This window comes from Polypterus senegalus, chromosome 5 (genome assembly GCF_016835505.1).
Source record: "Polypterus senegalus isolate Bchr_013 chromosome 5, ASM1683550v1, whole genome shotgun sequence".
In the NCBI taxonomy this organism is placed as follows: domain Eukaryota; kingdom Metazoa; phylum Chordata; class Cladistia; order Polypteriformes; family Polypteridae; genus Polypterus; species Polypterus senegalus.
Window position 1 is genome coordinate 195,946,805 of NC_053158.1, and position 27,156 is coordinate 195,973,960.

General features: G+C 43.0%; 1 protein-coding gene across 1 annotated transcript in view; it reads right to left on the bottom strand.

The window, feature by feature from the left end:
* The window catches only part of LOC120529776 (amyloid beta (A4) precursor protein-binding, family B, member 1 interacting protein), a 175,019-nt gene that overhangs the window by 147,310 nt on the left and 553 nt on the right, over nt 1–27,156 (bottom strand).

Below are 27,156 nucleotides of genomic sequence, written 5' to 3' on the forward strand. Positions count from 1 at the left end.
ATACGCTGCATAATCAGGCCGTTTTTTAATAATTTTTAAGCACAGGGAGAAAATGTAACATTTGCAAAATCGGTAATGTAATAAATCAGCAAGAAAAGCAACATTGTAACAATACACGGAACGAACCAACACACAATCGTCCGTGCAGCGTAGCGAGGTGAGGGGGTGTGAACAAAGTGCAGGAGCATCTAAGAAGACGCATGTTTGTCGCGGATGCGAATTGCTGTATGTAGCGTGTACAACACTTTGCTATGCTGTACGCGGTCGTGCGTCGTAACCGAAAACTCGTTTTTTAAAGACTGCTCACTTCATTGTGTTTTAACCTCAGTTGTAAAGGAATGTTTTAATGATCCCATGGGATATCCCTCGCAAACAGTTTGACACGCTGCATATGGCGATTCACCTCCGCGAGAAACATGCCTCTATTAACAGTCAACGTGTGGGAGGGGGGTGTGTACAAAGGGTAGGGACGAAAACAGTGGGCGCGTATGAGTCGCACTTAGTGGCAGTCCGAATGGGTTTCAACGGCTTACCCACGCCTAGACACACGCTCAATCTCATGCATAATTATTTATTGAATGGTAAACAGTTCTGGAAAGACACGGTTGTCTAAAACAGGTTAGTGTGAGAATACAACAGTAAGTGAATGAAAAGATGGAACTCTGGAGAGAGCAAAATACAACACAATAGTGAACCCGCGGCATAACAAACGCTGCATAATTATTTATTGATGGTTGAACACTTCTGGAAAGACACAGGGACACCCCTCGGAAACTGTTCTACACGCCGCACACAGCGATTCACATCTGCGACAAACAAACTGTTCTACACGCCGCATACAGCGAATCACATCCGCGACATGATTTTTCCTAGATGGTCCTGTCGCCCCCCTCGTTCTCGAAGCATACACACTGCCTGCTCATGTGCCCGGTCGCAAGAGAAACTCACGGAGAGCCGCCCACCAGCTGCCTGTGTGTGTGTCTTTGTCTGTCTCTGGCGAGGCTTTCTCTTGTGCTGCCTCTGTGTGAACCGGTGAGGCACAGAGAAGGTCAGCTGCTGACAGAGCGTCTCGACTGTTGCAGGGCCTGCATTGGTGAAGCAGGTGAGACGGTAATGAAACAGAGGCACAGGGCTTATTGGTTTTTAAAGACTGATTCCTTCTTTGTGCTTTAACCTCAGTTTTAAAGGATTGTTTTAAGGATCCCATGGGATACACCTCGCAAACCGTTTCGCACGCTGCATATGGCGATTCACCTCCGCGAGAAACATGCCTCTATGAACAGTCAACGTAGCTCGGAGGTACATGACATTAACCTGACCTGCACTGCATGTGGCCTCTACGATAGACGAACATAAATGACGCCATTTTTTCTGTGTCGTCGCATCCGAGTTGGTGGGTGTGGCCCTGCGAGTTGTCGTCGTATCCAATGGTCTTGGAATTGGTGGGCGTGGCTCCTTCCTGCGTGCGCCATAGGTGTCTCACTTGTCGGCGGCTTAGTGAATCCACGCCCCTTCCGGCGTGCTTTTCATGGTTGTCTTGCCTTAGTGAATTATATATATAGATTCTGAGCCTATACTCATAAAGTGTTCCCAGCAGGAAGGCACCCGTCAACACGTCATTGGAGAGCTGAGAGTCACGTGTGCTTTGTGCTGATATGTGCTTTGCAAACTCTAGAGTCTGTTGAGAGTTGTTGGTTTGTTCTGTGGTGTGAGATTTAAATAAAAAAAATAAATTTTGCTCTTAAAAACTTGGGTTTTGGTTGCCGCTAAGGAACCGTGTGGGAATTTTTAAAGCTTTTTTTCCCATTAGAAGGGTTTTTTTTTGCTTTTTTTTCGCCCGCACAAGAGCAAAAGTAGCTGGGTGTTTGGAGGTGCGCTTGGAAAAGTTATTTGTACTTGTACTTGTTCTTTTTCTTGTTATCTGTATTTGAATTAGCATCGAGGTGGCAGGGTAGAAAGCAGCAGTAACTGATATCGGGCATTTGTAAATAAATAACCGCGTCGTCGTAACAGTGATTCCTTAGTTTAAAGGAAAAGAAAAAAAGGCCGTGGCTGACTTCAAAGCAGTAAAAGGTGGAAATTCAGGCTACAAAAAGGACATAGCAGCGCTAGAAAGGGTCCAGAGAAGAGCGACTAGGCTGATTCAGAGCTACAGGGGTTGAATTATGAGGAAAGATTAAAAGAGCTGAGCCTTTACAGTTTAAGCAAAAGAAGATTAAGAGGAGACATGATTGAAGTGTTTAAAATTATGAAGGGAATTAGTCCAGTGGATCGAGACTCGTATTTTAAAATGAGTTCATCAAGAACACGGGGACACAGTTGGAAACTTGTTAAGGGTAAATTTCGCCCAAACATTAGGAAGTTTTTCTTTACACAAAGAACGATAGACACTTGGAATAAGCTACCAAGTAGTGTGGTAGACAGTAAGACTTTAGGGACTCAAAACTCGACTTGATGTTTTCTTGGAGGAAACAAGTGGATAGGACTGGCGAGCTTTGTTGGGCTGAATGGCCTGTTTTCGTCTGGAGTGTCCTAATGTTCTAAAAAAGTGACTTGACTTGAGTTGATACCATCATGTATGGCGCCAGAGAGGGGCAACATTATTACTTCTGGACACTTTGAAATTCCTTCAGTGAGATCAGCAGCACGGAGATATTGTGGAATAAAGAGTTTGGGCTCCAGGAGAATCTTGTTTAAGTTGAAGGGAAAAAAAATGAGAAAGTCATAGTTTTCTTGTATTTCTGGTCAAGTCAAACATCCTTCATCAGAGCTCAGTTCTTCTCAGAGGCTGGTCCCAAAACAGAATGCCGACTTCCAGTGAGGTGGTGCCTTATAGTCCCTTGGAACAAGAAGAGGCAAGGCTTGTGGCGACAGGGTAGAGGTTATGGCAGGTTTCTTCTGGAGGCTTGTCCTGCACACCTCCTCTACTTTATGGGTGGAAATGGAAATCTGGTTACCAAAACGAGGAACATCCTTCACCTTCCCCAAAGTGTTTTCCTTCACCAGAGCCATGCTTACATGTGCAGCAATAATTAAGTCACCCCAATGTTGTTCTTCATTCTCCAAGCTGTGGATATTTTCAAAACTCTTTTCAGTAGTGCTCAGTGGAGATCTTCTAGTTCTGATCTTCAGGTTTCAGAAATTTTGTGTCCTTTATGAACGCTTTGAAATCACTTTAGATTTTCTTGTCTGGTGCCTTCTGGCTGAGAAAACCACATATGATATACCATAGGACTCATTTTGATGTTTACTTATGAGAGACGTTGAGCTTTTTGGGGTCCCCCTCCCTATTTTTTACCCTCTAGACTCAAAACAGTCCTCAGTTATAGGGCATCTTTGGACCATATTTTGTGCAGGACATGACACCTTCATGATAAAGAGTAAACCAGTAAGTGTCTTCAGCTAAAAGGCCCAAAAGGATTTTGAAGTTGTGCAGGCCTGATAAAACCATCCTGCTAATGGGATACGAGTGGTCATTATTACTCCTTTTTACCTTCTTGGATTGGAGAGGAGAAGATAAGAGAGAAGAGAAGGCAAAGCTGAAGGAAGGCGGTTAAGTGTCTGAACCTTCAAGAAGTAGTGGTATGAGAGACGCTCCAGGGGCTTCGTAGCTCTAAGAACAACATTATCTCATACCTAAGAGAGGTAGAAGTTTATTTGTCCTCGGAAGGAAGCTCTCTACATAAATAAATATCATAAGTTGCTAGATGATTAAGTAAGTAAATAAATAATACACACATGGTGGCACAGTGGGTAGTGCTGCTGCCTCACAGGAGATCCGGGTTCATTTCCTGAGTCCTCCCTGCATGGAGTTTGAATGTTCTCCCCGTGTCTGTGTGAGTTTTCTCCCACAGTCCAAAAACATGCAGGTTAGGTGCATTGGCGATTCTAAATTGTCCCTAGTGTGTGTGCGCGCCCTGCAGTGGGCTGGTGCCCTGCCCGGGGTTTGTTTCCTGCCCTGTGTTGGCTGGGATTGGCCCCAGCAGACCCCTGTGACCTTGTAATTAGGGTATAGCGGGTTGGATAATGGATGGATGGTGTGACAGTTTAGGGCTCTCTCGCCCCCTTGAACCCTCAGACCACCCGTGATCATCAGAGGTGACTGTGTGCAGAGGGTGCAGACCTGGGAGTGCAGCTGGATGACAAATTGGACTGGACTGCCAATACTGATGCTCTGTGTAAGAAAGGTCAGAGCAGACTACAGTATACTTTCTTAGAAGGTTGGCGTCCTTCAACATCTGCAATAAGATGCTGCAGATGTTCTACGAGACGGTTGTTGCAAGTGCCCTCTTCTACGCGGTGGTGTGCTGGGGAGGCAGCATAAAGATGAAAGACGTCTCACGCTCGGACAAACTGGTGAGGAAGGCAGGCTCTATTGTAGGGGTAAAGTTGGACAGTTTAACATCTGTGGCAGAGCGACGGGCACTAAGCAAACTCCTGTCAATCATGAAGAATCCACTGCATCCACTGAACAGTGTCATCTCCAGACAGAGGAGTAGCTTCAGTGACAGACTGAGGAGATTGTTCCTCCACCACACTATGCGACTCTTCAATTCCACACGGGGGAGTAAATGCTAACATTACTCAAAGTTATTGTCTGCTTTTACATGCATTTTTATTACTATTTAATTTAATATTGTTTTTTGTATCAGTATACTGCTGCTGAATTATGTGAATTTCCCCTTAGGATTAATAGAGTATCTATCTATCTATCTATCTATCTATCTATCTATCTATCTATCTATCTATCTATCTATCTATCTCGTCAGACACCAGGTAAAAGTCCAATAATAATATTTATTATTATAAATAAGTGCACAATGCACGCTCCTCTCCACAATTCTCAATAAACCAATCACAATAACAATCCTCCAAGCTCCCAGATGCTTAGCCACCCTGCCTCCCAACTCAGCTCGTCCGTCTGGGATTTCCCAGAGTCCTTTATAGTCCTTGACCTGGAAGTGTTTTTCCCTCAGTCCATGTGACTTTCAATCACTTCCGGTTCAGGTAAAAACTCCTTTTCTTCATCCCGCAAGCATGTCATTTCTTCTGTCCATGTGACTGGGACGTACTTCCGGGGTGTAGGGAAAATAGTCCCTGGGCCTCCCTGCAGTGACTCCTGGCGGCCCCCATGGTATCCAGCAGGGCTGTGCATTAAAAGTCCACTGTCCATAATTCCCTGCTGGCATTTGGGGCATCTCCATGCTGCAAGGAGGGCTCCATCCTCCAATTGGCTGGCATGAATGGCCGGCGATGTACCACAATGGATATACACACACTGTAATGACTATAAAGATAAAAAAAATCTAAAGAAAGAAATGTTCTGACTTGGATGTCCCAGTCCCAGTGAATCACTACACAGACATATTGCTGTTGGTTTAAAGGAGCCCCCGTAGCATTTCTTGTCACAAATCTGCTGAATAATTTTGTGGTATAGCGGGTCCACAGCTCCCGTCAAAGGGCCACTTTTAAATAAATAATCACCGTGCTCGCGGCTTAGCGAGGGGGCATGGTAGTGTGGCTGAAGCGGTTCCCGGGTGGATTCGTGCTGCGAATGTTTCTCACCTAAGTGCACAGGTGAGAGACGGTCCACTCCGTAATTGTTCCCAGGAACTATTGATTGCCACAGCTGCCATGTCCATTATAAAGAGACGGTTAAGGGGAATAAAGACAAAGAAAGATGGAGGTTGTGGGAGAAAGCAGGAAGTGGAGCGAGAAAGCCGATGTGGGCAGGCTCGCAGGTAGGCAGCTGGAAGAAGAGCCCCAAGAAGGGTGTTTGGCTAACACGGTGGGGGCAGAAGGAAGTGGTCGCTCCAGCTGAGCGACCAAGGAGCTGGAATAACCAGGTGAAGGACGACAGGCCACGTAAAGCTATGAAGGCAGCGGGAGTCAGGGCTTGGGTTGGGTATTCCTCAGTGTGAGAGCCTTGGTCGCTGTGGATCCCAAGTTGTTGTCAGAAGGAACCTACCGGAGCCAGGAATCGGAGAGGCGAACTGAACAGCCGAAGTAGGCAGGGTGAAGGTCAGCTGCATGTAGGGCGACTCCCCTGTTGAGAAGCCCATACGGTAGAAGCAGGGGAGTCGCTGGTAAAAAGACACCGGGCTTGTGTTGGTTTTTAAAAGACTGCTTTCTACACTATTTTAACCTCATTGTTTTAAGAGGATTGTTTTTTCTATTTACTGAGTTTTTTAACCTCCATGTTGCACAATTGTTTTTATGGATTGTTTATTTAATGACTTTGGACACTGCACCTTTATTTCATTTGAACATTGTTTTTGTTTTAATAAAAGCACTTTGCACTTTTTCACCATCCCCTTGCTTTGTTGTTGCCTCACTGCTAAGCTCATCGGTGACATTACCGACGGTGATGGGTTCAAGGGCTCCCAGAGGCAAGATGGGAGCATGGAGCGAACCCGCATCGTCACAAATTTGTTGTCTGAATGTCCTCAGTGTTAGCGTGTCAGAGAGAGGATGTGCAGCATTGTTCATAATGGCACTGTTTTGTCATCATTCTCTCCTCCTCTTCTCCCTCTAGGGGTCTATAGTGAATCCCATAGTTGAGCTTTCCCTGTTAATTAGCTTGTTGATTTGGTGCGCCTCTCCTGAAGTGATGTTACATTACAGCATAGAAAATCACACTGGCCATCACAGAGTTGTAGAAGATGTGGAGGACGTCACTAACCACATTAAAGAAATATTCAGTTTGTGTGTTGCGAAAAAGGTGGTTTCCCAAAACATTTTGTAACTAAGGCAGTACGTTGAACTCACATTTTTCACTTAAGAAATCTAGCAAAAGTTAGACCTCTTATAACACTTCAAGAAGCTGAGAAATTGGTTCACGCTTTTGTTTTCAGTCGGCTAGATTACTGCAACGCTCTCCTCTCAGGACGACCCAAAAAAAGACATAAATTGACTGCAACTGGTGCAGAATGCAGCTGCTAGAATCTTAACTTGGAAAAGAAAATCCGAGCACATCACCCCAGTTTTGATGTCACTACACTGGTTACCTGTGTCATTTAGAATTGACATTAAAATCCTGCACCGTGATGCAGCGGGACAGGCACAATTAAACCGGCTCGATCACCTAAGTGGCGGTGCAGTATTGGAGAGGTACAGGGTGGCAAGAGCTGAAATAATGGCACTGCTCCAGCTGCAGGAAGAAGACCTGTCCAGACCCACCCATCAGAACTATGCCATGACACCTACTGTGCAGCTCCTAGCAATGCTGAGATATTACACAACTAGAGGATTTCAGCAGACTGTCGGAGATGCACTTGGCAGCTGTGTATGTCCAAATCAGGTTTCTTCCATCTTAAAAATGTAGGGAAATTAAGGTGCTTTCTAAATAAGCATGGATTCCGTGAAATTCATTCATGCATTTATTTCTAGTAGGATTGACTACTGCAATGCGGTATTCACTGGATGTTCAAACTGTTCTTTATACAGCCTCCAGTTAATCCAAAATGCTGCTGCAAGAATTATTACAAGAACAAGAAAATACGAACACATAACTCCAGTTCTTATATCCTTACACTGGCTCCCGGTTAAGTTTAGGGCAGATTTCAAAATCCTCCTTTTAACATATAAAGTATTAAATGGCCAAGGTTCGGTTTACTTGTCTGAACTTATCATGACTTACAAACCAGAAAACACACTGAGATGTCAAGATGCTGGTTTACTAATGATTAATAAGATAACAGTGGGAGGTCGAGATTTTAGTTACAGGGCCCCTAAACTGTGCAATGGTCTGCCTGCTACTATAAGAGATGCCCCTTCGGTCTCAGCTTTCAAATCCCGGCTGAAGACTAACTACCTCAGTTTAGCACACCCTGACTAGAGCTGCTGATTAACTTTACAGACGGCATCTCTGTCGTTAGTCATTAGCACTAAAACATAAGTAACATGATACTTAGAATTTGTTACTAACCCTCACCTCTTCTGTTTCTCTTCTCGGTACTCAAATGTGGCACTTGGTGCCACTGCCCACCTGCCAAGTTGTTTTGCCCGCCTAAGGTAAAGTCTGATGGAGGATCGCTGGAATCATCGGAAAGAGGGGTCTTTTCATCGGATTGGCTGGCCCAGCACTGACTCAGCTGTGGAATGGCCAATAGGGGGAGGCAGCTTGATGGCCGAGGTCTCCAGGACTCTGAACAAATCCGAATCGTATTATGTGACTAATCATCAACTGTTGAATTCTGCTCTGTACTTGTAATATTTCTTTCTATTGCACTATATATTGTATTGCGCATGACTTGTGTTCTGTTCTGCGTATCGTATTCTATTTACCCCCCTTTTTTTTGACACCCATTGCATGTCCACCTACCTGGAATGGGGTCTCTCTTTGAGTTGCCTTTCCAAAGGTTTCTTTCATTTCTTCCCTACAAAGGTTTTTTGGGAGTTTTTCCTTGTCTGCTTAGAGAATCAAAGCTGGGGGTTTGTGAAAAGCCCTTTGCGACACTCCTTGTGTGATTCTGGGCTCTACAAAAATAAATTGTATTGTACTGTATTGTAATTGAGTATTGCATTGTAATATAAATGAGTCTGCAGACTTCTTCTTTGCCACACAAACAGCTACATATCATGTCCATCCTCTCCTGAAAGGCACATCAGGTTCCACACAATTGCCAATATCTGGTGGAATGGTGGATTGGTCAGCCATGCTAATCCATACGCGTGACCTTTTGCAGCTTACGTACACCCGCATTTAACATGCAGTCATCTAGGGCTCTTCACAGACACATGGCAAAGTGGCCTGAAATTACCCACGATGCATTTATCTGAGCAAATTCAGAAATCTATTCCAAGGCAGTGGATGGCTGGCTATTGGCAACACCTATCCTCTTTGGCCATATCTACTAACACTTGAAAGTACTCCACTCCACACGCCATTTTCAGAAGAGGAGGTTAATGCTGCACACTTGTCCATCTCAGTTTATGACTATCAATGTCCCTGGCTCAACCCTGGCATCACACCGATTGACATGTGACCCCCAATTGTTTTTAGCCTTGCAATTAAGACTGCTGAGACAGGCTTCTGCTTTCCACAATCCTGCAATGGAAAACATGGTTTCAGAATGCAGGCGGAGGTCATTTTTGCTATGACTTGTGTCTGCTGATTATTTGACTCACAGGCAAAATGTTAAGAGCTGTGGATGTCTGAGCTTACAGAAACGTGTCCGTTTAACTTTCTTAACCTGCTTATCCAGGACACCTGGAGCAAAACAGGACAAACCCGTGGACAGGGTGCCAGTCCATCAGAGAGTGAAAACACACACACATGCAGACATTAGTGCCAGTTTAGCAACACCAAGCGGAGCCTTTTCAGGTACTTTATGTTACGGCTACTTTAAAATGAGTTCGTCAAGAACACGGGGACACAGTTGGAAACTTGGTCAGGGTAAATTTCCCACAAACATTAGAAAGTTTTTCTTCACACAGAGAACCACAGACACATGGATTACTGTAAGTGACCAATTAGTATGGCAAACACAGTTGGACTTTAGAGACCTTCAGAACCTGACTTGATTTTATTTTAGAAGTACAGTGAAACCTTGGATTGCGAGTAACTTAGTTTGCGAGTGTTTTGCAAGACGAGCTAAGATTTTTAATAAATTTTGACTTGATAAACGAGTGAGGTCTTGCAAAATGAGTAGTAGGTATACGCTTTGTCCGCTGAGCGTCACGTGGGGATTGTGGGTAATCGTCTCCCATTCTCGGTCTCAGTCTGCATGCCTCACTCGTATCGTCAACATCCGTACGAGCGTATACTGTTTACTAGAACATGGTGACCACGTGTGTGTGTGTGTGCTGTAATGTGCGAGTCCCTGTCATGCACCCCAAAACACGAGGCTGAGTCTCAGTACTTTAGCAACACCAGCTTTATTCAGCGTGAAACACGAACAGCACGGTTATTTATTGTAGCGGGATCTACCGCTCTCCTATACACAGATACAGCAATCCGGTAGGGTCGGGGCAAGGCCAAGTAATTCTGTGCCCTGGCATTTATAATGTGCCTTACATCACCCATCGATGACAGGCGCTTATAGCATGACTGTGATCTTTTGCAGCGCTGGGAGCATGTGGTTGCTTCGGGACGTTCGCGTGTTGTCCCGTTGGCTGGAATCCCACAAGAGTTTAGAAACCCTACAGTGCGTAAAGCATTTTTTAAATTTTGTGTCCAAGTGCAGTGACTCTTCAAGCAAAAGCAACTGTCGTTAGATAGGTCTCCTTCTTAAAAAAAAGAAAAAGATTCATGTGAACCAACAGATAGCAGTGATTCTGTTAGTTTGAATGAAGATTTTGTATTAATCATTTTTATATAAATATTTGTGGGTTGTGAAATGAATGATCTGAGTTTCCATTATTTCTTACGGTTCTGGAACGAGTTATGATCGCAAACCAAGGTTCCACTGTATTAAGTGGGCAGGACTGGCAAGCTTTGTTGGGCTCAATAGCCTGTTCTCGTCTAGAGTGTTCTAATGTTCTAAACTATATGTGGTGGAAACTGGAGCACATGGATGAAACTCATGTTTATACAGGTCAGGTTAGGTCAGGTCGGGGAGTATGCATTAGTACAGCATGTTGTCACACACACCACACGACGAAACAACTCAGGATCCTGGTTGGCAACCCCCCCAGGTCAGACACATGCTCCAGTCCCACACTCCGGAAATGAGTTCAGGTGTTACGTGGGTGTTCCCTTGGCTTGGTCCAGCTGCTTGAGTCCTCAGCATTGAGTACCCTACAAGCTGAACCACCCTCGGGGAATCGCGCCACATAGTGCCGTAACTGGCACTCCCTCACAATGTAAGTAATGTGCCTCATTTGGGACTTCCGAGAGTAACTGATCATTTGACACAAAGTCAGACCAGAGGTACCCAAGGATTCTCCGGAGTGACACAGTACCAAAGGAGTCCTGTCTTCACCTCAGGTCACTGGATAGCGTCCATGTCTCGCAACCATATAGCAAGACAGGAAGCACCAGGACTCCCAATCCATCTACTGACTTAGTAGGAAGAGTCACCAGAAACATGAATGTCACTACCAAGGTAAGTAAACCTCTCGACGAGGTTGACACTCTTTCTACAGACAGACACACTGCTGATGGCTGTGCCCAATAGGTCATTAAAGGCCTGGATTTTGTTTTTTATCCAAGACACTCGTAAGCCTCAGACTCCTTGCTCAGTCTCTCAAGAGCCCGAATCAGAGCCTCCATTGGCATTTATACAGAAAGGACTATGCAGGGAACAGCAGTAAGACTAATTCTTGGGATTGGTCTGAGAAAACAGTATATGACCATTGGCTGTCGCACCAGTGGCTTCAGGGAAAGTTTCTACCCACAGGTCATGTTACTGAACATTCAATCATAGCAACAAATACTGCACATGAAGAGTGTCCTCGGACGTTTTCATTTTTTATTGTTATACATCAGTGGAGTTAATTTGGCTTTCTTGACACTGATGAAAAGACTCAACATGAAAGCAGATCCCTGCAAAGTGGTCTGAATTAATTACAAATATAAAACACCAAATAAATCATAATATAAAACATTCTGATTTCAACGAGAATCTTAACTCTTGCCAAATGTACTTATGCAAAGAGTGAAACCTCATCTGCCATCTGGTCTTGCTTTCATTCAGTGTCTGACCGAGCACTCTTTAGCTAAACAGAACCCACCACTTGCTGAAGGTACTTAGATCATACTTACTACGCCATTCAAGGCAGCACCAGGAGACGGAGCCATGATAGGAGCTGAGGACAACAAGAGAAGGAGCTTCGGTATGCCCTACCCTAGTTAGACGTCATTGGCATTGCTGGTGGACTGCTGTGATCAACATTCACATTTTGACCACCCTCATTATATCTGGTCACTGCTTTACTGACCTCAACAAGCCCTTACATACACAAGTCTCATTTTAATGGCCACCCAGCTCCATGGTGACCTGACTATGTCTGTGTGTGCAGCTCCTCTGGCCCAAAGGCTCACACTGAGCTCAAAGACTTATTTTGCTCATTTGCTTGGTATGGTTTCAGCTCTAACTTCTAGTAACTTGACCTCCTAGACTTCCCTTTTTGATTTATTTTGATGCTTTCAGAATACATTGATTTTTAAAATAGCAGTTATTTATAATTTGATCTATTTTGTAATCTACTGTTTATTTTTTTCTGCAATTTCACCATTTGCTTAGTCTGCACATGGCACTGTATTCATGTACAGGGTGGCACAGGAAAACAAGAAATTTTGGAACCAAGTGTTGGCGACCCTGAGGCGTCGGCAGTTGTTTGGGACCAATGTGACCTCGTTTCAAACCCCTTGCCATTAGTTATAATGGAGCAGTGGAGTGGTGCGCAATGAGCGTTCGCTGTGAAAGCCTTTTATAAGAATGGTGACTGCTGCGCAAAGGGAATTTCAGCATTATTACCAGTTAGGACATCATGATTGTGTCCTGTCTGCTCATGTAATTATAACAGGGGTGCGTAATTTCGAAGAAATGGGCTCAGTCTTCAAAATGAAGTCCCCAAGTGGAGCCACTTCACATTCTGCCCGATAACTGATATTGGACGATCATAAAACTGTGACATTCCATGGCCTCCGAGATCCCCAGATCTCACTGTTTGTGATTTTTTTCTGTGGGGACATCTTGTTAACTAAGTGTACTGCACACGTCCTGCAACCATTGCTAAACTAAAAGGAGGATTGAAGAGGAAATCGCAGGCATTTCTCTTGAGACGTTATGTCAAGCAATGCAGAATTTCCACAACAGGCTGTCAGAATGTGTATGGAGAAATGGACAACACCTTCATAATGTTTTCTTAAATCATAAAATGAATATCGAATGAATATTAATTACCATCAGTAATTTACATATCCTGTACAACACATCTCATCATTAAATGTATTTTGTAATGTGTTTATTTGTGCATTGAATGTCAGTTGAAAATGTATTGTTTCCCTGCATCACCCTGTATATATATATATATATATATATATATATATATATATATATATATATATATATATATATATATATATATATATATATATATATATATATATACTGCTCAAAAGAATTAAAGGAACACTTTTAATCAGAGTATAGCATAAAGTCAATGAAACTTATGGGATATTAATCTGGTCAGTTAAGTAGCAGAGGGGTTGTTAATCAGTTTCAGCTGCTGTGGTGTTAATGAAATTAACAACAGATGCACTAGAGGGGCAACAATGAGATGACCCCAAAACAGGAATGGTTTAACAGGTGGAGGCCACTGACATTTTTCCCTCCTCATCTTTTCTGACTGTTTCTTCACTAGTTTTGCATTTGGCTACAGTCAGTGTCACTACTGGTAGCATGAGGTGATACCTGGACCCTACAGAGGTTGCACAGGTAGTCCAACTTCTCCAGGATGGCACATCAATACGTGTCATTGCCAGAAGGTTTGCTGTGTCTCCCTGCACAGTCTCAAGGGCATGGAGGAGATTCTAGGAGACAAGCAGTTACTCTAGGAGAGCTGGAGAGGGCCATAGAAGGTCCATAACCCATCAGCAGGACCAGTATCTGCTCCTTTGGGCAAGGAGGAACAGGATGAGCACTGCCAGAGCCCTACAAAATGACCTCCAGCAGGCCACTGGTGTGAATGTCTCTGACCAAACAACCAGAAAGACTTCATGAGGGTGACCCAAGGGCCCCATGTCCTCTAATGGGCCCTGAGCTCACTGCCCAGCAGCATGCAGCTCGATTGGCATTCGCCATAGAATACCAGAATTGGCAGATGCACCACTGGTGCCCTGTGCTTTTTACAGATGAGAGCAGGTTCACCCTGAGCACGTGACAGAAGTGAAAGGGTCTGGAGAAGCCATGGAGAACATTATGCTGCCTGTAACATCATTCAGCATGAGCAGTTTGGTGGTGGGTTAATGATTGTCTGGGGAGGCATATCCATGGAGGGTCACACAGACCGCTACAGGCTTGACAAAGGCACCTTGGCTGCCATTAGGTATCAGGATGAAATCCTTGGACCCATTGTCAGACCCTATGCTGGTACAGTGGCTCCTGGTGCACGACAATTCCTGGCCTCATGTGGTGAGAGTATGCAGGCAGTTCCTGGAGGATGAAGGAATTGATACCATTGACTGGCCACCACACTTTCCTGACCTAAATCCAATAGAACACCTCTGGGACATTATGTTTTGGTCCATCCAATGCCACCAGGTTGCACCTCAGACTGTCCAGGAGCTCAGTGATGCCCTGGTCCAGATCTGGGAGGAGATCCCCACAACACCATCTGTCATCTCATTAGAAGCATGCACCGATGTTGTCAGGCATGTATACAAGAACACAGGGGCCATACAAAGTGCTGCGTACAATTTGGAGTTGCTGCAATTAAATTTTGGCAAAATGGACTAGCCTGCCACATAATTTTTTCACTCTGATTTTTGGGGTGTCTTTGAATTCAGGGCTCTGTAGGTTGATCATTTTCATTTCCATCAAACGATGTGGCATCCTTTCATTCCTAACACATTACCCAGTCTATATCAGTACAGATATCCAGGAGGATTTCTTTTTCCCATTGAGATCTGATGTGTTTTCAAAGTGTTCCTTTAATTTTTTTGAGCAGTTTTATATACAGTATATACAGTACTGTGCAAAAGTTTTAGGCAGGTGTGAAAAAATGCTGTAAACAAAGAATGCTTTCAAAAATGGAAGTGTTAATCATTTATTTTCATCAATCAACAAAATGCAGTCGATCAGGGGGCGAAGCAGGCAGTTATTTTTAGTCGTGACAACACAGGCCACCAAATATTAACAAATATGGATAATAATGGTCAGGTTAGTTAGACAATGTCTCAGTGGTGACGCCAGTAATTTAAAAGCAGGTGATGTTTATAATTAATAGCAAAATACCCGCGCTTCGCAGCGGCGAAGTACTGCCTTAAAATTTTTATTAAGAAGAAAATTAAACCTTTTTAGACTGAGGGAAAATATACCAATAATTATTTGTTAAGGATCTCTTTGTATACCACATTGTGAGTTCGGCCCTCCGGTTGTAATATGAACAAGCTGTGCGCTGAGCTTACTCTTGAGCATTTAACGTACAGTTGGCCATGTGAACAGTAATCTTGCCTCAAATCTCACAGCTTGGATTGCTGCTGTCATAATCGGTTTGAGTTTCATGGTTTGTTTCAATTACGACAGTATTTGTAGGACTTGTGTTGAAGTGACATTCGGCATCTGTCAAGCGTTGTAAGTATACAACCAGTTTCATCGATAACTTCACATCCAGCTTTTGAGAGTTTAAACATTCATAAACATCAAAGTGTCCACTACTGAAATCGTCACCTGTCAATCTAAGATGTTTAAGAAGCATTGGCGGTTGTCGAAAGGTGTAAAATATTTGGCCATTTCGGTACACTTGAAAGCGACAACAATTCAGTGGCAGCCATCAACTCACATGCAGATGCATAGGTGAAGGGCTTAAGCATTTCACTCTTCTAGTGCTCCTGTGTAGTATAATTATCTCCTGTACCGTCATCAGTCCACACCTTGAACCTGTCCCAGTCATTCAATACATAAGACAGAATGTTCCTCCGGATATCAAGAGTGAGCCTGATATGGCCGTGCAATATATAACAAAGAGAATAGAAAAGGCAGGTGCCATCTCCGGGCATGGAAACCACTCGGTAAGTGACAGTTCTTTGATCAATAGTGATCACCTCTATAGACATGGTAATGGGGGTTGGAATGATAAAGGAAATGGGTACCTTAACAATGTAAAGTAAGTCTAAAATACCTACACAATAACTATAATTGTAATAAATGAACAATAAAACAGCCGAGAAGCCGTGGATTAAATAAAAAGGCTGCAGTTATCAGCAGGGAGTTGTGAATCCCGTGGCAAAGCAAGGAAGGGAATGTAGAGACTGGAGCGATGGACGGCCTTATTTAGGCAGGCAGCCAACAACGTGGGAGGCATTGGGATGGGGGACCCAATGGCGCCTCACACGGTGACCGAGCTGCAAGCTATGGACGTATATATGTACGTACAGTAAGTAGGATTCAGTTAGCGTTGGGAACCCACGTACCAAATTTCTTGAAGATGGGCCCATAAGTAACAAAGACTGTTGAAATGTTCAATATGGCGGCCGACAGTGGCATTATACCACCGAAATAAGTACCAAATTTCAGCCTTCTACCTACACGGGAAGTTGGAGAATTAGTGACATTGGAAAGTTCAATATGGCGGCTGACAGTGGCGTCATACCACTGAAATAAGTACGTACATTGATTTCAGTTAGCGCAGGGAAGCCGCCTACCAAATTTCGTGAAGATGGGGCCATGAATAAGAAAGTTCAACATGGCGGACGTTATCGACCGTTATGACCGTTACGACCGTTACGCATAGAATTTCGAAATGAAACCTGCCCAACTATTGTAAGTAAGCTGTAAGGAATGAGCCTGCCAAATTTCAGCCTTCTGCCTACACGGGAACTTGGAGAATTAGTGATGAGTGAGTGAGTGAGTGAGTGAGTGAGTGAGTGAGTGAGTGAGTGAGGGCTTTGCCTTTTATTAGTATAGATTCCCAATTCCTGATTTATAGATGTGGACAAATTTGTTGCCTCATTTACTGCTCAAAAGGTGCTCTATGACTCCTGATAAGTGATGAAATAAAAGTAAATCCCCTGTGTGCCTTCGTGCTTTTGACATGTCATCAAGTAAAGCAAAGCAAATGTGAGAAGAAATCAAGTATTCCTTATTCTATAAAGATCTTCTAACATGGCCTGGACACATTTATTGGTACCTCTAGAAAAGATCCTAAGTAATTGGATTGGAGTGATTTCTTGAAATTTGCTGCTTTCTTGAATTTGTATCACACATGTCTCCAATTGTGCAATCAGTCAGATCACTCTGCTGTTTATTTGGTGTCATTGTGTGTCCCACACTGAACATGGACCAGAGAAAGTAAAGGACAGAGTTGTCTGAAGAGATCAGAAAAAAATGATAGACAATCATATGAAAAGCAAAGGCTAGATGACCATTAACAAGCAGCTTGATGTTCCTGTGACAACAGTTTCAAAGATTATTAAGACTTTTAAGGTCCATGGGACTGTTGCTCATCTCCCTGGCTGCAAGAGGAAAATCACCCCCAGAATGGACAGAAGGATAGTGAGAGTGGCAGACAAAAAGCTCTGGACAAGTCCCAAAGAGATGCAAGCTGAACTCCATGATCGAGGTCCATCAGTGTCTGATCGCACCATCCATCACTTTTGAGTGACAGTGGGATCAATGGAAGAAAACCCAGGAGGACTCCATAAAACAATGTCAGACTGGAATTTAGCAAGTCAGATCAGCTCTATGTCCACAGATGATAAAAACGAAGCTTTCACAGAAAAGATCACAGGACCTATTGTAAAACCTGGAGAAGGTTTGCTTAGTTTTTGGGGCTACTCTGCTGTGTCTGGTACAGTGCACCTCAAGTCTTTGCAGGAAACAATGAAATCGTAAGACTATCGAGACATTCTGGAGTGGAACATCCTGCCCAGTACGTTATAAAGGTCTGTCTCAGCCGCAGGTCATAGATCCTCCAACAAGATAAGGAGCCAAAACACACATAAAAAAGCATTCAAGAATGGCTAAGAAAACAACATTGGACTTTCTGAAGTGGGCCTTCTATGAGCCCTGATTTGAATCCAATTGAACTTCTCTGAAAAGAACTGAAACATGTCGTCTGGAGAAGACCCCTTCAAACCTGTCCCCCCTGGAGCAGCCTAATGACCTGTGGACAGGTGCAGACATCTCATGGTGAGCTCCAGGAATCACTTGTGTGTAGTGACTGCAAACTATGAAAGGTTGTACAACAAAAAAACGAGGTTAAGGGTCCCATCATTTTTGTCCACGCCCTTTTCATTTGTGTCATTATTTGAAATGTTCTGTTGAATTAAAACTCTAAAGCAAAGGCTGATTTTTGGTAAATACAGAGTAAACAATTGATGGGTGCCATTTATTTATTTCAGTGACAATTGTGGGTTTTTGTTTTTTGTCGAAGGGTACCAACAAATTCTGTAACAGAACATTCAGGGGTGAGGTGGTGACAGATTGCATCATGGGTACAAAGCAGGATTCAGCCCACTCCTTCGCATAGCCCACCCAGGCTTACACTCACACAGAGCCTTTGAAGATGTGGGAGAAAACCCCTCAGAGACACAGGAAGAACATGCAGGCTTCACATATACAACACCCAGATGAGCATTTCAGACCCAGGACCCTGGATTCATGAGGCAGCAACAGTCGTCCCTCTGCCACCATGCTGTCCCCAAAGATTTATTCATTTGTCTTATCTGCTGTTGCTCTGCTAAAGCTGCAGGTTACTTCACCTACCCTGAACACCACACTTGTATAAAATGACTCAATCAGCCATGTTGACAGAGGAAAAGGAAATGTTGCAATACCTGCTTGACCTCGACTGGCGGCTTTCGTGCTCAGTTCTGGGGGTCCACTGAGGCTGCAGGTTTTTGTTTAATTTAATTAACCAGATTTCTTTTGTTCTTCGAGTAAAGCAAAGCCAGTGTGACAAGAGATCAAGTATTCCTTATTCTACAAAGATCTGCATTCAAAATGGCATCGTCATAAGAAATACAGTCTTTTTTGGCATGGCTTTAAATGTTTAAACCTTCTGTATTATTTTCTTTTTAATCCACCTGTACAATCACTGTGACGGTCACTTGACATTTAACAGTGGGTTGTGTGTTGTGCGGCGTCATTTGAAAATATTCACCTCATGGAAGTTTTCACAGTTTATTGTTATGGGACATTGAATCACAGTGGGTTTAGTTTGCCTTTTTTGACACTGATCAACACAAAACAGAAACAGATTCCTACAAAGTGAGTTAGAAGTAATTTCCCACAGAGGTCAGAGGTAAGGCCGCTGATGTTTTTAATATATATAAACTAGCTGTGTAAGCCCATGTGCTGTAAAAAGCCCGGGGTTCTAAAAACTATTGAAATTGAAATGTAGAGATGTCAGGTAATTGAAAGGAATTACTCTGGGCATCTCTCTCCTAGGTGGTTTTGTTTTGCCGACGTGCTCACATCGCTTGTGCATTAGTGGCTAAGCGACTTTGTCTTTCTTCGGCGGCTTCATTTTGCCGATGTGATTGCCTTGCTTGTATATTAGCGGCGAGAGGAAAGGTAAAAGGGATACCATTTTGCTGATGTACTTGCATCGCTTCTGTTTTAGTGGCTAAGCGACTTTATCTTTCTTTGGAGGTTTCATTTTGTCGACCTGCTGGCCTCACTTGTGTGTTAGCAGTGAGAGGAAAAGTAATAGGGATACCGTTTTGCTGATGTACTTGCATCGATTGTGCTTTAGTAGCTAAGCGACTGTCTTTCTTCAGAGATTTCGTTTTGCCAATGTATTCGCTTCACTTCTGTATTAACGGCTAAGCGACTGCCTTTCTTTGGTGGTTTCGTTTTCCTGACGTGCTCACCTTGCTTGTGTATTAGCAGCGAGAGGAAAAGTAAAAGGGATACCATTTTGCTGATGTACTCACATCGCTTGTGCTTTAGCAGCTAAGCGACTATCTTTCTTTGGAGGTTTCGTTTTTCCGACATGCTAACCTTGCTTGTGTATTAGCGGCGAGAGGAAAAGTAATAGGGATACCGTTTTGCTGATGTACTCGCATCACTTGTGCTTTAGTGGCTAAGCGACTGTCTTTCTTCAGAGGTTTCATTTTGCCAATGTATTCGCTTCACTTCTGTATTAACGGCTAAGCGACTGCCTTTCTTTGGAGGTTTCGTTTTCCTGACGTGCTCACCTTGCTTGTATATTAGCAGCGAGAGGAAAAGTAAAAGGGATACCGTTTTGCTGATGTACTCGCATCACTTGTGCTTTAGTGGCTAAGCGGCTGTCTTTCTTTAGAGGTTTCGTTTCGCCAATGTACTCGCTTCACTTCTGTATTAGTGACTGAGCGACTGTCTTTCTTCGGAGGTTTCATTTTGCTGATGTGCTCGACTCGCTTGTGTATCCTCAGAGTTGGAGCCCTTACCCCGACTCCACCTCTCTTCACCTCCCTTTCCGGACAGACAAACACACTTCCACGTGTAGACTTTTATATATAAAATGATTTGAATTGAAATATAAATAACAAGCTGGTTAGGTTTTGCAGATGATACCAAGTTGGGTGGATTGGCAGATAATCTATAATCTGTTGAATCATCAGATAGGAACTTGGACAGCATGCAGGATTTGGGCAGATGAAATTGTCAGTAAATGTCAAGTGTTACATATAGGAAGTAAAAATGTGAGGTTTGAATACACAATGGGAGGTCTGAAGTTTGAAATTGCACCTGAGGAGACGCATTTAGGAGTCATGGTGGACTCGACACTATCAACTGCCAGACAGTGTTCAGAAGTCATTAAGAAGGCTAACAGCATGTCAGTGTATATAGTGCCCTGATGTGTGGAGTACAAATCCATGGAGGTTATGCTGAAGCTTCATAAAGCACTGGTGAGGCCTCTTCTGGAGTCCTGGGGGCAGTTTTGGTGTCCTTAAAGACATAGCAGCACTAGAAAAAGTCCAAAGAAGAGCAACTAGGCTGATTGCAGGGCTACAGGGGATGAATGATGAAGAAAGATTGAAAGATCTGAGCCTTTAAAGTATGATCAAATGGAGATTAAGAAGAGACCTGACTGAAGTGTTTAAAATTATGAAGGGAATTAGTATAGTGGATTGAGACTATTATTATGTTTTACACAATAGTTAGACATTTTTTCTTCACACAGAGGATTGTAGACACATAGAATAAGCTACCAAGTAGTGTGGTAGACAGTAGGACTTTTTAAAATAGACATGATGTTAATGTCGGGGTATTAAGAGGATAGGACTGGGAAACTTTGTTAGGCTGAATGGCCTGTTCTCGTCTAGACGGTTCTAAAAAGTGGTCTACATGAAAGACATAGTAAACACAAAAAAAGTTGATTGCACAAGTTTTGACCTGTTTTAATACATCATCCCTCCATTCTCTGTTATTGTCGATCCTAGATATTTAACCTTTTCCACCCTTTTCAGCCATTCCCTCCTGGAGGTTAATTTCCCCATCTTGTTATCAATTGTCCCTTAAGTCTTTTTCATGCTAATCTTAAGGCTCATATCCTTCAAACACTCTTAAAAACCCTGTTTATTTTAATGGCACTACATGGCTCTTCACTGGGTTGTGTGGTTCCTCGTAGTGCCAGTGCTTGACTGAGCACCATTTCATTCATGAAAGGGTTCTCTGCATATTAGGCTACCTAGCAGACTGACAGATTAAGAAAACCAGGACTTAGTTATAGTTATTGTACGTATGCAGCAAGAACCCATTTAAAATCATGACCCATTGGTATTTCACAAATCTCTACAATCAATTCATGGTTATTCAATGTATGGAGCCTTTTACAGATCTAAATAAATAAAGGTTCTCTCTGGAACCTTCATGTGGATGGGTCTTTTGAGAAACAAAGATAGTTCCCCTATGGCATCGCTCTGAAGAGCCTCTGTGGCACCTTTATTTTTAAGAGTGTAGCTCTTCTCCGCTGCTCCAGTTTCCTTTCCTCAATATTCTTGGTGGTGCCATATTACACAATGTCATCATCAAACAGCATGCACCATGGGATCTGATCTACTATTCCCCTAACAATATCATCCATAACTACAGTAAAAAGATATGGGCTTAGCGATGATCTTTGACGTAACCCAAATCTTAACTGCAGATCCATCTGTTATTCCATCGCTACTTCTCATTTGTGTGTTGGCACCCTCAGATATATCCTTATCTATCCTTATATTCTTCTCCAGTACTCCCTTCTCTCTCATACAACTCCACACTTCTTGCTAGGGGACTCCATTTTAGGACTGCTCTAAATCCATAACCACCATGTGTAGTCCTTTCAGTTCCTCTCTATATTTTTCCATAACCTGTCTCAAGACTAAAATCGCATCTGTTATACATTTTCCTCATGTAAATCCAAGCTGTTCTTCTCCTATTGCTGTCTCTCTTCTCAGCCTTTCACCCATTATCCTTTCCCATATTTTCATTGTGTGTGACATCAGCTTTATAGATAGATAGATAGATAGATAGATAGATAGATAGATAGATAGATAGATAGATAGATAGATAGATAGGAAAGGGGCATAGATAGATAGATAGATAGATAGATAGATAGATAGATAGATAGATAGAAGCACTCTATAGATAGATAGATAGATAGATAGATAGATAGATAGATAGATAGATAGATAGATAGATACTTTATTAATCTCAAGGGGAAATTCCCATACTCCAGCAGCAACATACTAATAAAAAACAATATTAAATTTAAGAGTGATAAAAATGAAGGTATAACAGACAATAACTTTGTATAATGTTAACGTTTACCCCCCAGGTGGAATTGAAGAGTTGCATAGTGTGGGGTCTCCTCAGTCTGTCAGCGGAGCAGGACGGTGACAGCAGTCTGTCACTGAATCTGCTCATCCGTCTGGAGATGATCCTGTTCAGTGGATGCAGTGGATTCTCCATGATTGACAGGAGCCTGCTCAGTGCCCGTTGCTCTGCCATGGATGTCAAACTGTCCAGCTCCATGCCTACAATAGAGCGTGCCATCCTCACCAGTTTGTCCAGGCGTGAGGCGTCCCTCTTCTTTATGCTGCCTCCCCAGCACACCCCTGTGTAGAAGAGGGCACTCGCCACAACCGTCTGTTAGAACATCTGCAGTATCTTATTGCTGATGTTGAAGGATGCCAGCCTTCTAAAGAAGTATAGTTGGCTCTGTCCTTTCTTACACACAGCATCAGTATTGGCAGTCCAGTCCAGTTTATCATTATACCCCTATAATTTACACAGTCCTGGATGTCTTCCTTCTATTTATACTAGGCAATATCTCAATATTTCTCCATTGATCTGGTACTTTCTTCTCACAATACAGTAGATCTTTGATATCAGCTCCCATAACAAATGTATTGCTTATAATTGTTATTATAACACAATAACTATTCCTACCAAAGGTGTGAAGAAAACCAGGAGATGAAACATCTATGATTCAGAAACGAAGAACCAAAACCTAATCATAATCCAGATATCAGGATCAGAGAGAGAAACGATAGAATCAGAAACCTGAAAGTCGAGAAAGAATATGCGTTTCGCATGTTAGAGTTGGTATGACTGTGTACGCCGGATGTAAAGAGCCATGCCTATGATGTAAGGTGTGGCGTTGTGCTACGTAACTTCCATAATAACTCTTTAAGGACTTGTCCATCCATCCATTATCCAACCCACTATATCCCAATTACAGGGTCACGGGGGTCTGCCGGAGCCAATCCCAGCCAACACAGGGCGCAAAGCAGGAGACAATCCCTGGGCTGGGTACCAGCCCACTGCAGGGCACACACACACACACACACACACACACCCACACACCAAGCACAATTTAGGATCGCCAGTCCACCTAACCTGCATGTCTTTGGACTGTGGGAGGAAACCGGAGTACCAGGAGGAAACACGCAGACAAGGGGAGAACGTGCAAACTCCACGCAGGGAGGACCCGAGAAGCAAGCCCAGGTCTCCTAACTGCAAGGCAGCAGCGCTACCACTGTGCCACCGTGCCACCCTTTAAGGACTCGCTATTTTTTTTTTTTCCCCTTTTATCCCAGGGCTGAATATTTTTCCCAAAAACTCAGTTTTTTGAAAAGTACACAAAGCTATGGTGTCACACATAAATCAACATAAAATACTTATTTATGACAATTGTCACTCTGTTTTATGTTCCATGAGCCCCTACAGCATGTAAATTCACGTACTTATTACAATCCTGTTTGTCTCATCACTCATAAGCTGAAAGGCACCTACTGGAATAAAACAGCCTGAAGTAGTCGAGTGGCTGGTAATCCATAGTGTCCACCAGCACTCTGTGTCGTTTCATCAAATCCAGTTGCCAGTTTGCCTCCCAGAGATCTACATCTGTGTAGTCCTCCCAGGGTAAACGTTACCGCAGGTGCATCAGCTACACGTGCGTGTGCAGCAGTATGATCAGCTGGAAATCAATCAGCTGATGCAAGTACCTGACTTTCATATTCAATTTCTAGATGGTCTGCATCAAAATCGGAGTTCGACAAATGTCTGTGTAGTCCTTTCAGGTGAATGCTGCCAGTAGGTGTGTCAGTTGGTGATCGATCAGCTGGTGATCGATCAGCTGATGCAGGTACCTGACTTTCGTTTTCAATCAACAGATCAGTTGTATTAAAATTGGAGTTCGATAAGTCAGAGTTTGATTCAGCAAGAATGATAAATAAATAAATAAATAAATGAGCTTCGCTTTGCTCTCTCGCCTGATGTCGATGCCATTCTAGACGTTGTTCACTCCGAGCTACTTACACAATTAAGGGATTCTACATCAAGAGGGTCAACCCATAACATATCGACATTTACAACTTTTATTGCCCTCTGCCTCAGGATGTTGACTTTAGTTGTTATCTGCCCTCAGCCCCTTTTGTCGACAAAAGTCGACATCCACCCTAAAAGAGTTAACCAGGAGCCGCATACTGGTAGTAATGGTAATAATAACGTGATGGCGGTGCCCAATTGTCAAATAAAATAATCAGAGTAATTAGCCATTACATTCAGGAAGTGTATAACTGGAGGAAACCATAAGAACGACAGTAGAGGAAAAAAAAAACAGCTAAGACACCCACATTTTTTGAAAATAAAATTCTCATAGTGCACAATTCATAACAATAAGAGCCAAATACATTTCCATAGACAAACACACATTCAGGTGCTAGCAGCAACAGCCGGTGTTAGGCAGAAAACAGCCCTGAAGAGGGCAAGGTGTAAACACACATTTTAGGGCAGGGGTCCCCAAATTTCGTTCCTGGAGGTCTGCGGTGGCAGCAGGTTTTCATTTCAGCTAACTTTGTTAATTAGAAGCCAGGCCTAACAGATAATGAAACTTAGTTTCACACTTCAAAGACAACAACTACATACTTTTTATTTCCTGAGAACTTCATGCATATAATTTGTGGTCCTTCCCCTCTCTCTTGTTTATATCAAAACACAGTTTGAACATAAATACCTGCACACAGGTAGTGTTGTCATTTACGCCTCATTATTAGGTGCTAATATTTGGACATTTTTCTTCCTACAGAGGACCACAGACACAGGGAGTAAGTGTTCAAATAGTGCAGTGGACAGGAAAACTTCAGGGACCTTCAAAACTCGACTTGATGTTAATTTGGAGGAACTGGATAGGACTGGCGACCTTTGCTGGGCTGAATGGCCTGTTGTTGTCTAGACTGCTCTAATCTTCTAATGTTCTAAACTGCATGTGTTTGCCCTGTGGGAGGAAAATTCAGGGACCTTCAAAACTCCACTTAATGTTAATTGGGAATAACTAAGTGGTGTAAAAGAAGCTCGGACACAGACAGACACTGAGACAGCCAGATGTTCCAAAAAGCACAATCAATTTATATCGTTTTTCACTGCACAGTCCTTTACTTCACACACAGTGCACAACCCACCAGCACTAATGCTCACAGTCCTTTCTTCTCTCTCTATTGCTGCTTCCACTCCACTTCTCGCAAGCTCCGTCCTCTTCCATCCGACTCCGGCTCCCTGAATTATAGTGCACCCAGACGTGCTCCAGGTGCTTCCCGATTAGCCTTCCAGCAGCAATTTCCTGGTGTGGTGGAAGCACTGCCCGTGGATCCAAGTCCTCTTCAGGCAGCACTACCGGGTGTGGAGGAAGTGCTGCAGATCTTGTTTCTGGAGCTGTCCAGGCACCCCCTGATGGTGGCCATGGACCACAACAGGTTGGAGCTTCTAAGCCCCAAGCCTGTGGCTCCAGTGCATCCCGGGGGGGCTGCCCTCTCATGTCCTGGGGTATAAATTACCTTTCTCCTGGTCTCCTGCTCCTCCAGGTCTCCTGGTAGGGCACGATCCCCGGCCATCCATCATAGTGGATAAGATTTGTGCTTTGTTGGGCCCAATGGCCTGGTCTCCTCTAAATCTTTCTAATGCTCTAACTGACGGCTGGTTGAGAAAACAGCTGACCATTAAAAACCAAATGCAGCAATTCAAAACTAAAACAGGCAATTAAGGCTTCTGAATTATTAACTAAAACTAAGTTCATCCCCCCCAAAAAAAAGTTAGCTTTATTAGTAGATAAATGGGGTTCTAATTAAGAAACTGGTTAAAGTGAAAACCTGCTGCCACTGCATAATGGAACAGCCCGTGAAGGGTTAGGGTAAATTAGGTGTGCTCTCAGCACACTGATGTGTGGAGACACGTTCTTTAATTCTTTTCAGCAAGCACAGAGCAATAAGGAAAAAAAAAAAAAATCTGAAGGCGCGTGATTGTGAAATCTCAAAGAGCCTGACAGTGAAGAGGCGGACATCAGATTAGAACACCCTCTCTCGGCAAAGCTTCAGGGTGTTACGATACACACGAAGAGGGGGAGTCTGGCGACATTTCTTATTTAAATCGTTGAATAGGCAATCAGCACGGCCGACGTATTATATAAGCCACGAAATGCAATGAACAACGTGTAATTAGCCTCTTTTCTTTGTCGCTGTGTGCCAACGCCTTAGTCTCATGTTGTGATACACCACTGTGAACCAACATTTTATAGCTCAAAACCACAGTTCAGTTTCCTGTTTTTGCGTCCGTTAGAATAACACCGAAAAGCAAACAAAAAGTACAATGAAATGAAATAAAAGACAGTTTTTTCTTCCTTGATAAACTTAAAGCACAGTATAAAATAACAGGCAGAAATGTATATATTGTGCATATGCTGTATATGTACAGCTGTATGTGTGTATGCACATTATCAAATTTCTATGAATGTACTCATATGCTGTATATATATTTGTACATATACATGTATATATGATATATATATATATATATATATATATATATATATATATATATATATATATATATATATATATATATATATATGCTGTGTATATATACCCTGAAGAGTGCAATTTAGTTAAACTCAGAAATGAGAACTTTTGTCATTTGCTTATAATCTACTAAGGCTAAAGTAACAAATGTCTCCTAAGGCACATGATAAGATCACAAGCAATGCTTTAAATTATTCTAAATATATTTACATTTGGCAGCATAT